This window comes from Brachyhypopomus gauderio, chromosome 18 (assembly GCF_052324685.1).
Source record: "Brachyhypopomus gauderio isolate BG-103 chromosome 18, BGAUD_0.2, whole genome shotgun sequence".
NCBI lineage: Eukaryota > Metazoa > Chordata > Actinopteri > Gymnotiformes > Hypopomidae > Brachyhypopomus > Brachyhypopomus gauderio.
In genome coordinates, this window is record NC_135228.1 from 11,233,094 (window position 1) to 11,246,214 (window position 13,121).

A 13,121-nucleotide genomic window follows, 5' to 3' on the forward strand; every position below is an offset into this window, starting at 1 on the left:
TTATATGTGGCTAAAACATGTAGCCTAGTGCATCCCTAATTTTACAACATTGAAATTTAAAAATAACATTATAGACATTATGGCTTTTTGAAAAATGTTTATTTGAGGAGGTGGGTTAGTGCCCTATAGGGCCTGTGGGTTTTTATCCTTCCCATTGGGCATTTTCCCCTTACAATACTTATACTTATATACTTTTACACTTTTGCTTGAGTAAAAAGCTTGAGTTGATACTTCAACTTTTACAGAAGTATTTTTAAACTCTAGTATCTGCAATTCTCCCCAAGTAATGAATGTGAATACTTTTGATACCTAGAGGTTGAACTCCTGAAGGCCTCATAAGCACTTATGAAACAAAGGCTTTTCACACAACAAATGTGAGAATTTTTTCGTCATGACCAGATGCATTGAACTTTGCTGTTGTCAGCACATCATTTAGATATTATCAGTACAAGTAGGTAAGCATTCCCCAAACCTCTTTGTTACCGACCACTTATGTGCTAGACATCTTCTTAATATTTCTTTTTTTTTGAGCAGGCATCTTGATACCTGAACCATAACTTCTAACTCCAAGTTTACATTTCTGTCTTTGATGTGACAAACTTTATTGCAGTATAAGATGAACAGATCTTCAGATGTTGAGGAAGCTGTTATGGGTGGGCTGGTTGTAGCGATGATTAAACGCTCTTGCTCTTGTGAATCTCTCTACAGGGCGGTTTTTAAATTCTTGTCTTTTTGTTGTTTTTTAGGGACTTTCTGTTTCCTTTATCAACTTGTCAGGGAATAGATTATACATGCATTTTGTACAAAGAAAGAAATCACATCCATGTACTACAGTGACCCTTCAAACTCCTTCAGTTCTTTGGTGTTTTTTTTAGTTTTTTGTCAGATTTTGACCTTTACAGGACACTTTTAACGTCTTCTACATGCTGTGCAAATGTTTACACTTTCCCGCGATCTGTCTCTCAGATCTTATAAATCGTTCCATTATGCTGCACAGAAGTGCAAGACACATTTTCTCAAGTCTAATGCAATCGGACTCCATTTAAGTAGCCCGCAGGGAATTTAAGAACCCATTTATTATTTTGTAATCATATTTTGGAATCAAAGATATCTTTGATGATAGTCTGCCTTGATTTAAAATTGAACAAGGCATTTCCCCTTTGCCCATCAAAGACTTAATACACATGTAGCCTGCACACATCCAATAATGTGTGAGGAAGTATTTTCTTTAACTCCCTGCCATCTAACCACATTAACTACTGTCTCTTGTTCACAGACAACAGGGATTGCACATACAGTGGTAACCCATGTTTACATATTATCCAATGCATTCTGGCTAAATGCAGTAGCAATCATTTTATAGGGGTGTTCTGTTACACATCCACAAAGTGGTAGAAGATTTTAAATCTTATCTAAAAATGTTTTTTATGTCAGAATATAAGAAATGACTAGAAATCCTGTTGTCACACACTTCACGGAGGCCAACCACAATGCTCAAACCCTCAAACACAGAGTTATAAATTCCCTCTGGGGAATAAGACGGAAGGGACATTAATAATATTCTGGGGGAAAATATTACTAATACTATGGATTGGACACTATAGTACAAACTGGAATGAATGATGACTTTAACCATGTACCTTAAAAAAGTAGACAGATCTCAAAAGTTTATTACCATGGAGTGGTGAATGTGTTATTAATGTTGATTAATATTCTTCTGTTATCACCTGGTTCTCTTGTGTATATTCATTGCCTTTGGCTAAATTCAATAAGTGATGCAACAAGAGGAAACTACACCTGTTTTCTGTTAGCGTTAGCATTACCGTTATCATTTTGAGCTCCTGTCATGGAAAATGGATGAATTGCATGAATATTAACTAACTTGTATTCTGATTTTACCTTTGTCGATGCCTTCATGTATGTATAATTTTACATACATATAGTTCAAGTTATTGAGTCTTCAGTGTGAACGAAGTGTGGTGTGTGGTGTGGTGGAGTGACCACCTTAAATGACATCTGAGCATCTATGTAGCAGCGTAACACAGTGAATGAAGTCAGAAAGGAGATAGACATCCGTTATTTAGGGCAAGATCCAGAATCATTAGCCTTACAGCAATCCATAGTAAAGAAAACTGCAGTCGTAAAACATGGCAGAATGAGAAGCAGAGACAAAGCTTCTACAGGTTTTTAGCTTCAACTGTACTGCAAGAAACTTACAACAACAACAAGCACAGGGGCGAGGAGGCAGAAGATAGATATGGGGACATGAGACAAAAGGGGAAACGATGAAGGATGAAGATTCACGAAAAACATGAGACAACCGTGGAGACCAGTGAAATCTAAGATGTGGTGTTTAGTGCCACGGTAACCATAATGTGAATTGTGTTGAGGATGGCATAAAATAAACTTTGTTTAGCTTAAAAATGAGAGAAATATAACTAAGCTGCTAGATTCTCTTGCTTGCTGTGTAAGGGTTTCCGTGGGTATTTGGATGGTTTATGATGTTAGAGAGAGGGAGCGCACTACTGAGGGCATGATGAATGTTTTGTTTTTGTTTGTTTTTTTCAATATAGCAAACCTTATCTTTATTTCATGCATTGTTTGTCTCAGAGTATTGTTTTACAATAGCCTGCTGGTCATAAACTGTACATTTTATATTGCTTTCAACCACATAGATAACATCTTGTGTAGGCAGTCTTTCACAATTTATATGCGGTTCTGCTTGAAAGAGTAATTTGAGCTATGACTCAAATCCAGCACTCGAATATAAGAAGGACTGTTTTTACTAGATCCATGCATGGCCTTAATTGACCATTTTAACTACGTAGTGAGCTCTTATGATTGACCCGAGTGTCAGCAAAGCAAGATCTGTTTTCCCCACTGCATCTGTCTCTGATCTTATTCCAGGGCTAACATGAACGACACCCTACTGTTTTTAGTTATGTGTGTTGTCTTAATTCATTTTCAAATTGGTGCCCTTGACCACCGAAATTCAATCAAATGCCCTGAAGATGCTGAAGCCGGTCGATTATGTTGTCCTCCGTCATAACTGCCCCTGGGCCGTGAGTTTCCACCCTGCATGAGGCCTTCCTCTCTGCTTCCTCTCTGTTTCCTCTCCGCTTCCTCTCCACTTCCTCTCTGCTTCCTCTCCACTTCCTCCCTCTCACTGGCTGTGAGCTGGACTCTCAGCCCTTACTCTTTTTTTGCCACCACAGCTGCTACCGATCTAACACACAGTTATTTCATCACTCCTTTTTCCATTAAAAGCTTTCCATAACTGTGTCGTTTTTATTAAACCTTTTAATGTCTACCGCTCCACTTTCATCCCTAAAAAGCCATAAGCATTCCGCACCTTTACCCTCATAACAAATGCAAAGATCTACGAGTAAAGGCAAATTAGAAATGCCACCCTCCTGCCCCTCTACACTGGCAGTGCTCTGCTTGCTCTCACCCATGATGGACTCTGCAATTATAAATTGGCAAAAATGCAGCATTTGGGGAGATGTAACCGTATATGTGAAAATACTGACTCAGATTCTGACTCAGAGTTTGCTGATGTATTGGAATGGTGAAGTTATTGATTTGCTGTGCAACTGTACTGTAAATCCTACTCTAACATTAGCACAAAAAGTGCCAGTTGTTAACTCATAACTAGCTCACATTCGCCACAGACAGACAGGACTGGAATTTCCCTATTTAAATCTCGACGCGCATGTCTCAGATATCCATATAATGGGAGCAAATTCTGTCAAAATATGCAGTTACAAAATATATAAAAATGCTTGGCCAAGATCACTTTTGGCAATGCGGTGAATTTCTGTTTGTTTAAGGAAAGCTCAGAAAACCACTGACACCCACGGGAACCACGTGTGTCATCTGTCTAAGTCTCAGGGGCGAGAGGCACAAGGGAGATATTTAACCTCCACATTTTCTGTTGTACATTTCCTGGTTTTATCTTAACCTTTTTTTGTTGCAGCTTTTAGGCATTTACTTCTAAACAATTTCTGTCTCTACACTCGACTAAGAGGAGAAGCAAAAACCAGAAACCACAAGATTTGCTTTCGCGCAATAAACTGCAGGGTCATTAAATTGCACTGATGTAACTCTTACAATCATCCAGTAAAATTCAAGCTTTGCACTGGGCTCACTTGTTGGGGTTTATGTTGCAACAGCAGCCATCTCTGTTTTGTTTCTTAGCTAAATATACCTGCAGACTGTTGTCGTCCAAATGTATATTGCTAGCGTAGCACGTTAGCATATATTAAAATATCAGGCCATAGGCCTAATAGGATTATCTTATTTTAGCATCACAAGGTGTCCCCAAGTCATTTTATTCAGAAAGACAAAGGAAGTCTATTCTTCCAGGGGAGAAATGGCAAGAAATTCTACACAGTGAATGTAATCATAATTAGCTATCAACCAAGGGCGTCCTTGCATTCAGGAACACGTAATACACATCTGAACTTGGCTTTGTCCCATGACTCTTCGACATTTTCATCCCAGTTCTTTTGATTACACTCACATAGTCAGTAGCCTACAGTTGTTCAGTTTTAACAAGTTGCCCGATTCTCATCTTGCTTTATTGTCGCATACTAACATGGACAAAAAAGAAGCCATTTTCTTTTCTTTTTGATGAGTCATAACAAGTGTCTTCGCTGACACTTTGGCTAACTGTCTAGATCACTTCCAGTTCCTGACAGGCAACTCATCCAGTTCTTCACATTGGATAATAATGTTCTATCTCACTATTACCTCCAGACTGTCACATATATCGTGAAGGTTTTTTGTATTGTTACTGTAAGGTCTGAGCTGCATTCCTTCAGGCAGCACAGGCAACAATACAGATAACATTGTCACGATACTGAAATGAAATATCCAACATCCATATAATATTATCAATATTTAATACCATTTTGATGCCATGGACGTGGGGGTGCTTGTGGTGTTTTTGTGTGTGTGTGTGTGTGTGTGTGTGTGTGTGTGTGTGTGTGTGTGTGTGCAGTGAATGAATGGGCCATGAAGCAAGTTTGATATGAATGCTACAGTGTCCCATGTGTCTTTTTACTATTACAAATATGCCAGACTGCGATCTCCTGGGAAAGCAATAAAACAGTCCATACTTGAGAACCTTTGCAACCTTCCAGTGCTACACCTGTGTTCATTCTTCCTCTCAGCGGTGAGGGAGGGTGTGTTGCCTCTCTAAACACTGCCGGCTTTGCATGCTGATGCGCTAACAGGGGTTGATGATGTTTACCGAGGCTGTCGGGGAGTTTAAAAAGCCTCTCCATAATATAAACACCATCTCACGCGCGCACTGTGAGGCCCGGGTCAGGCGTTATCTCCCTCGGTGCGGGTTGGAGGGGGTTGATTATCTCCTCGTAGCTTGTCAACTCGCTAGTCTGTGGCCTTGTGAGGAGGGCCGGGGTGAGAGAGCAAATCACCGTAGCAGAGTTAAGTAGGAGGGAAATCATAGTGGCCCAGATGTGCATGTGTTTGTGTGCGTGTGTGTGTGTGTGTGTGTGTGTGTGTGTGTGTGTGTGTGTGTGTGTGTGTGTGTGTGTGTGTGTGTGTGTTAGTCCCACTGGCTCCATGAGGAATGAGAGTGGCGGCTTGCCTACATCTGGGGCAGCGGGACAGTTATGGTCTACTGGTTCATTCTGTCAGCCTCTCTCCAAAGACGAGAGCACGGTTTAGCTCCCCTCTCTGTAGTGCTGAAGGAGCAGTACTGTGTTGCGGGTTTATGTTTCCAGAAGGCAAAGTAAAACATTAGAGTTATTTCATTTAAGCTCAAATATTCTTTTGGCATCCTTATACCAACACATTAATGTCCGTTCAACTCTTTTGTAGAATGTGTATAAAAAGCTAATTTGCATAATAGATGTCAAGCAAGCAATTCTGGAATGTATTTAACAGTTTCAAAGATTAGCCTATATCATATATCTACAATTGCATGCAGAAAACAAATTCATTGTGTGGTTTGTTTTATTTAACAAGAAGGGGAAATGTATTTAGTCTTTTTAGGTCTTTTTTTTAGTCTTTAGTCTTTTTCAGTTAGACTCTGCTGAAACAATTAAATTAAATTAAATTTGTTTGTGTTAGCACCTTCACACCACAAAACAAGATTCATTTACACCTACAGCTTAAACTACCTGGCATAACGAACTGATATGATGGGTTTTTACAGCGTGTCCTGTGCATATGTGTTTTTATGTCTGCCACTGAAATTGCCCCTTTGGTGGTATTTCCCATTTACGGGTACTTTCAGTGTCCTTTTCCAGGTCTTATAATTCAAGTAACACTATGATTTTCGCCTATATAACAGTGCACTTAATAAGCTGCCCTTGCAGAGCACAGAATCGATATTTAAAAGGACAAGGTCCCACAAAATGTGTCAACACACCCCCTTTCCCGAGCCTGAGGTCGTTAACCAGAAAAATGGGCTGCTATTCCAAAACAGATGACCGATTGTTAGTTAATTCAAGTTGCAGGTCCCTTCCTCCAAATGGCATCAATACCACATTCATGGAGAGTATCTCAAACAACCACTATCAAACCACTAGCAGTACCCCCCGTAATACTGCCTGCTCTGTATTACTAAGTGCAACTTCGACTGCAACTTTTCCCACCCCTACTATGGAACATGGTTTTACGCAAAGCGGCTTGGGAAAGCTCACAAGCTCACTGGACTCGAAGGGGGTCAGCGTTATGTAACAAAGCTGCAGACGGCAGATGGGTACAACTGAAATGTTAGTCGACGGCTCAGGCAGGCTGGGACAACCGGCGCCAACCTGTCCACACACGACGGGGGCTGGGCCAGGGTTTGGGTAGATGGAGGCTGGGCCAGGGTTTGGGTAGATGGGGCGGGCCAGGATTTGGGTAGATGGGGCAGGGCCAGGGTTTGAGTAGATGGGGCGGGGCCAGGGTTTGGGTAGATGGAGGCTGGGCCAGGGTTTGGGTAGACGGGGGCGGGGCCAGGGTTTGAGTAGATGGGGGCGGGGCCAGGGTTTGGGTGTCCCCGCTGATGACCAACGAGATGCGGGAGCTGACGTAAGGATCGCTCTACACAGGAAGGCGTATCAGGTGACGCTGCTTAGATTGTCTGCGTCAGCCATGGCGCCCATCATTGAGGTCTCAGTGTCTCCTGGCCTCCCAACATTGTCCTGAATGGCAAGACGATGACAAAGCCAATAAAGGATTAGCCAATAAACAGTAGTCACATCTTTTTATGTGACATATCTGGGCAGTTGGTGTATGTAATTAAGATGTGTAAAATGATTATGGTATCAAACATACATTGTCATTTCAGATCATTTATATTCACAGCTCATGATCAACCAGCTATTAAACAAACTTAAATGATGTAATAGACATGTAATATTCCTGATTCCTGCCAGGCCTATTTTATGAGCTTTGCTAAGTCTGTAGTCTATTTCCCCTATCCTAGACATGAACTTTTTCTAAGAAATGCTTCCTGAGGCAGTGAACTCTCAGTCACTTATATTAAAACAAGCGGGAGACACTCAAGCTGGTGATCAAACTTAAGTATGCTCTTTTTTTCCCGCCTTTTTTAAAATTACCAGCGGCTTTTGTCCTTTGATGAGGGCTGTTCAGCAGAAACAGCCATAAATCCCAAAACCGTTTCCACACTTATAAATGACTCGTATCGTTTTCAACCTGCTCCATTTATTACGTCTCCAGGATTGCCTGTGGTGTCACGCGCTGTCACCGCAAAAATGAGGAATGGCGAATGGCTATGAATATTTAAGACCCGTGGTCCCTTCGGTCTGCTGCAGCCGCTCCGGTCTCCTTCCACGCACGCGATCGCCGGCGGTGCGCTCGCCTGCGTTTTGCAGGAGCCGCGTTCACATTTCTGCAGCCTGCGCCACAGCTGTGGTGGTGCGTTTCCTCCTTCACAGGGCCTGGGTGTCAGCGCTTTTTAAACGTGATCTCCCTCACCATATCCTCACCTGGCCTCGCTTACAGAGCGTTCCCTGGCCTCGCTGATGTTGGTTTGCGGACCGCCTTTTCTCCTGTACTTCAGCCATGGTTAAAATGTGTACTATTTTTGGGTCTCAGCTCAGTCCGGAGTCACCCAACTGGTGACATTGCCCCGGACAGCAGAGGGACTGGAAACAGATTCTTTTTGACACCTACTGGCATTGTGTAAAAACAGATGGTGTATCTGAACTTGTTGGGTTTCGCCTTCTTCCACAGTCCACAGGACACCACCCAGAACTAATCATAGCCCAGAATTCATGTGAGTTCGCCCTGTGGGACCAACTGAAATAATGCCACTATTATTCCAACATAACTCCCTGCTAAATGTATTATCTTTTTGTAACTTCACCTCAATACAAGTTACAAAACATAGACACAATATGTAATTCAGAAAATCTGTTCAGCTATGGGCTGATCACAAACCAGAATATTCCATGAATATTCTATGAAATGTGTAATAAATGACCAGGGATCCATCTTCCAAATGCATTGAAGTGTTGAGATCATCTGAAATGAGAGTGTTGAGTGATATTTACTCTGCCCTTTAACAATGATCTCAGTGCTTTTGTGAAATGCAATCACTACCAAATATATTCAAGAAGCTTAATACATGTTCTCAGATAATTTGGAATCCACATTTGAATAATTACAAACTAACCATATTAGGCATTAACTAATTTTCTCAGTATTTTTTGAGCTAGTTTAGCTGATTTTACCTGTAGGTATGTTAGGGGCATCCAGAGACTACTATTAGTGATTGCTGTAATTTAGAAGTTGGTTATCTTATAACATATTGTGCAAAAGTCCATGAGCTGACCCATTTCAGTTCATTTAATTTCATTTGTCAAGAGATCACACTCCCAACAAGCCCATGTATAGTGCAGATACCCCCAGAGCCCTGTCAGATCCACAGAGATGAGTTCGTCTGAAGGAAACATCTCCCAGTGGAGACAAACACACCGACTCTCAGCAACGGCAGTCTAGGTCTAACCCCACCCTCGCCGTTACACGTGGGCTTCTTCAGCTCTCCGCCTCGACAAGATGGAGACTAGCGATTGCTGCGTGACACTCTTCAGGCCTGTTTGGGCTGATAAGAAGTGGCATGGCCTTAACTATGAAATGCGATTTCCCTGCTCCCCCGCAGGAGTGCGGCTCAGAGGAGCCACCGTTATATCTAATGATGGATCGATGCGCTCAGGCGCTAATATCACACACTGCAAGTAGAAACACATGCTGCTCATTACCAAACATGAATTTCAATGAGCAAGGAGGAGTGTGTCTTGGACACCGACTGCTTGCAATTTTTTTTTCCCGCACTGGCAGTTTGCTGTGATGAAAGTTTCCTAACATTACACTGTCTGCAATTATTTGTGCCTATATACAGCTAATATGTCTTGAACATTCAAGTAGAACGACCAGCTAGTAAAGTTATATGTTTGTGAGGGAATTTAATAATTTTCTCAGAATTAGTTTAGCTGAATTTACACGGAGGCATCATGGGGTCATATCTTACATCTCCCCAATTAAATTTGAGAAGAAAACTTACTATATTTTAAGATTTTATCCCAAGGCAGCCTCCCTTAGTCCATGACCTTCTCCCTAACAACTTGATTTTAAATATAAAATAGTGACTCTATAAACACAAGCACAAACCAATTAAACAGGTTTTATATTTTATATATACACAGACCCAAACCTTCATGGGTGCAGGCATTAATAATCCTTTGAGGAGGCATTGGGGGAAGGTTCCAGAAGGAACCAGAATGTTCCAGACAGTAGCAATGGATACATGAGCTGAGGATGATATGGTTTATAAGAGAACTAAAGCAGTAACTTTGAAAGTATGTAATTATTTGGATCAATGACTTGCATTACTGCTGTCAATGAATGATGCAGCCATACGAGGTATAATACAATTGATCAAAATATATCGCCACTGCTTTGTGTTCTGGATAAAGAATATCTGAAGTTCCCTTTACCTGCAATGACATCTCTATCGTGTTCATTACTCAGCTCATCCTGTATTACATCACATGGATTCTCTTGGCCTCTCAACCCGCTGTGCCATGCTGGGCACGATGGATAAGCGCAAGATGTGGTGCGATGGTTAATTGCCCCGTCATGCCGGCGAGAAGTTCTCACACGCCTCCTTGGACTCGCCCGCTCCCTCCGCAGCGTGGACGGCGGGAGCCTCGGGGGAAATTAAACTCCTTCGCTCTCTCCGTTCGTCTCACCTTCCAGCCATCAGTTGGCCAGGTGGACTCCAACCACACTTCCCTCTCCCTCTTAACCATCTTTTTCTCACCTTCCATATCCAACATTGCAAAGGCTCCCAGCAGGCAGAGACTCCCACAGCATCCACTTCAACACCCCCCCCCCCTCCCCTCGCCCCCCCTCGCCCCCCCTCGTCCCACCTGTGGGACAGACTGCTTCCTCTCCTCCTGGTTTAGGCTCAGGGAACAGCATGACAGAACCAGCACAAGTTGGTGGAAATTAACAGCTTTTCAGCCTTCCTCTTCCAGCCTCTTCATGGTGGACTCGCAAACTCTAAACAGCTTGCATTGTGTATTTGATGACTCGCTAATATTTTTTGGAGGCTGAAGTAATGAAGATACTGCAGCTGCCATTAATTCTACCCACACTCCTCAGCGCCTGATTGAATTAATGCAAATTAAGTGTTTAAAAAAATGTCTCTGGGAGCTCTGCACTTCGAATGCTGCAGGCGGATTCTCTTCAATCTCTTCATCTCTGACAAGAATGTCTTGAACTGTTTCCAGTAACAAATGACTCAGAAAGTCCAACAAGGCACTGGTGTGCTGGAAGGTCAGATGATGAACATAAAGCAGGTGCTCACACACTTGTTTACTCCCTCATGATAAATGAACCCTGGACTCCTCAGAGTCGAAAGAGTCAGCAGCAAATGAGCCGGGCTGGATGTGCACCAGGCCCCGAATGGACCAGACTCTCACAACCCTGTCACCATTGCTCAAATCTTCAGGGTTTCGATTCACAGATATGCCATATGTTATTGGCAACATACACCCCCTGTGGGCACAAGTTTTATTTTTGTGATTTGAAATTTAGACAAGCATAAAAGTCATCTGGGAAAAACGACACTGGCCTCATTTTGCTGAGTGCAGCTCTTTTCAGCAGTTAAACCTGTGAAGTAAACCGGATTCAAAACACAGAACCCTGTATTTTCCATACGAATACCCGCCTATGTCACGCCCCGCCTTTTGAGTGACCGTTATTGGACATGTTACTGGTCATGTTTATTCAAACCAAACATTCTTTGTCACTCACCCATTTTTGTTTAATACAAGGCTGTCCAACATTTTCGATCGAATTCGTACAGCCTGGAAAGTAATGAAGAAGAGAACTAGGAATCAGGCCAAATGACCAGCCATCTCAGCTTGGTGACGGTGCTCAGGAACACAGGTGTGCAGACGGAGCCTGCTTTTGTGATGCTGCCAGAAAGGTCGCTTTAGGAGAGCAGCGATGAGATTGCTTCCTCCCTCCAACCCGGTTTGGCGGTTCTGTCTCATTTTCAGGCCCAGTACCCTGACACTTGCTTCTGCATTTTGCAGAAGCAATAGAGTTCAGTACAGCAATACAGCAAACAACTTCCTGCATGTTTTCTTGCACACAAATAACTCCGTTTTTGAAGAGTTTTTGGCCTGTTTTGTTTAATACATCTTTTTTCTTTTTTGTGCTGTACGATGAAGGTTGGTTACACCAGATGAGATAATCAGCAGTTTGACAGTCTGAAGCCATAAGATCTTGTATTACATAAAAAACATGTTCCGCTCTACCTCTTACAGTCTTCATGAACTCAGCCATGAGCTGGTCTCAAATACCCTGCCATTTGTATATGTGAAGCGCTTTAATGAATTTACAGGCTATCCATAATGACTTGTGTCCTAAAGACCAAACGTTTTGAGTTGCTAGGGATCATCCACTTTTGTTGACATGCATTTTTACAGCCTTGGTGGTAACAAAGTTACTTGGTGGCGATCCCTAACTCAGCCCCTCCCCCCTCCAGTAATTAGGACTCTTTCAGACAGGCACTTGTGCTGCGGAGAGGCACGGCATCATCAGCAGTACGTACCAGGATGTCGCCGTGCTGGCCATGATTTCAGGAGCCATGCTCTTCGGGAATACGGCCAATAGCGTTGGGGGGCGGGGTCTGCACCACGGACTGGAAGTGTTTGTCTTCCGTATAATCTTCATCTGTATCAGATGTTCTTTTTCACTCTTCGTTCCTAACAGGAGGGCTGGCTTTGGCTGATCCCATTAACAAGAAGATCAGGTCGAAGAGTTCCAGAGATCCAGGCAGCTCCTTGACTGGGCTCCACAGCAGCAATCATGCCTAATCTCCCCCAAATCGCCCCAATTTCTAGCCCATACGTGATTAGACTTCACTGAAAGCCAAGTTGAAGAATGGCCTTGTGCAGTGCAGAGGTGCTTTAAATGCCATTTGGTATGCACTCAGGTAATGACCAATTCATCTTGAAAGAAACAATTAGAACAAATGTAATTCAGGATTTCAAAACCCTTGGTAAATGCGCTGTTGTGGAACTGGAAAATATTGCAGACATCAGGTGAGCTCCTCCACTCAGGATTAGCTAATGCTGACCAATCTGAGTTGGACTGCACAATACAGGAATAAAAGTTTGCCAAAGTTTGAAAGAGTTCTTTAACTAAACACTGATACCTGCTAAACGCTTTTGCTACATGCTAAGTCCTTTTTCCTCTGATACTTCGATTGAAGATTCCAAGTTAAAACTCTGATTAGAATGAATCATTTGCCCAGTGAAACTCTTTAATATTTATTTATTCCTGCTTTTTTACAGGAAACAATAGGATGCATCAAGCACATGCATGATATTGACAATTTAAATAAGAAATCAAAGTGTGCCCGATAATACATTTAGGATGGAGAGGGAACGCAATTACAGATAATTGCTGGTCTGAAGACAATGTGGGGGCGGGTGCGTTCAAAGCATCATGGAGCATAATCAGATGCAGTATAATGTGGTCTGCGTATTTCCAGCACCATGAATACACAATGGGAGAGGATGGAGGGGACAAAGACAGAGATTACACCACATGGCACTTAATCC

General features: G+C 42.5%; 1 long non-coding RNA gene across 1 annotated transcript in view; it reads left to right on the forward strand.

The window, feature by feature from the left end:
- The window catches only part of LOC143482054 (uncharacterized), a 31,893-nt gene that overhangs the window by 18,666 nt on the left and 106 nt on the right, over positions 1–13,121 (forward strand). Inside the window, exons 2-3 of the long non-coding RNA XR_013122127.1 lie at positions 12,268–12,490; positions 12,852–13,121. The exon at positions 12,852–13,121 is cut by the window's right edge and continues 106 nt beyond it. This is a non-coding gene — a long non-coding RNA (uncharacterized LOC143482054). The remainder of the gene's footprint in view (positions 1–12,267; positions 12,491–12,851) is intronic.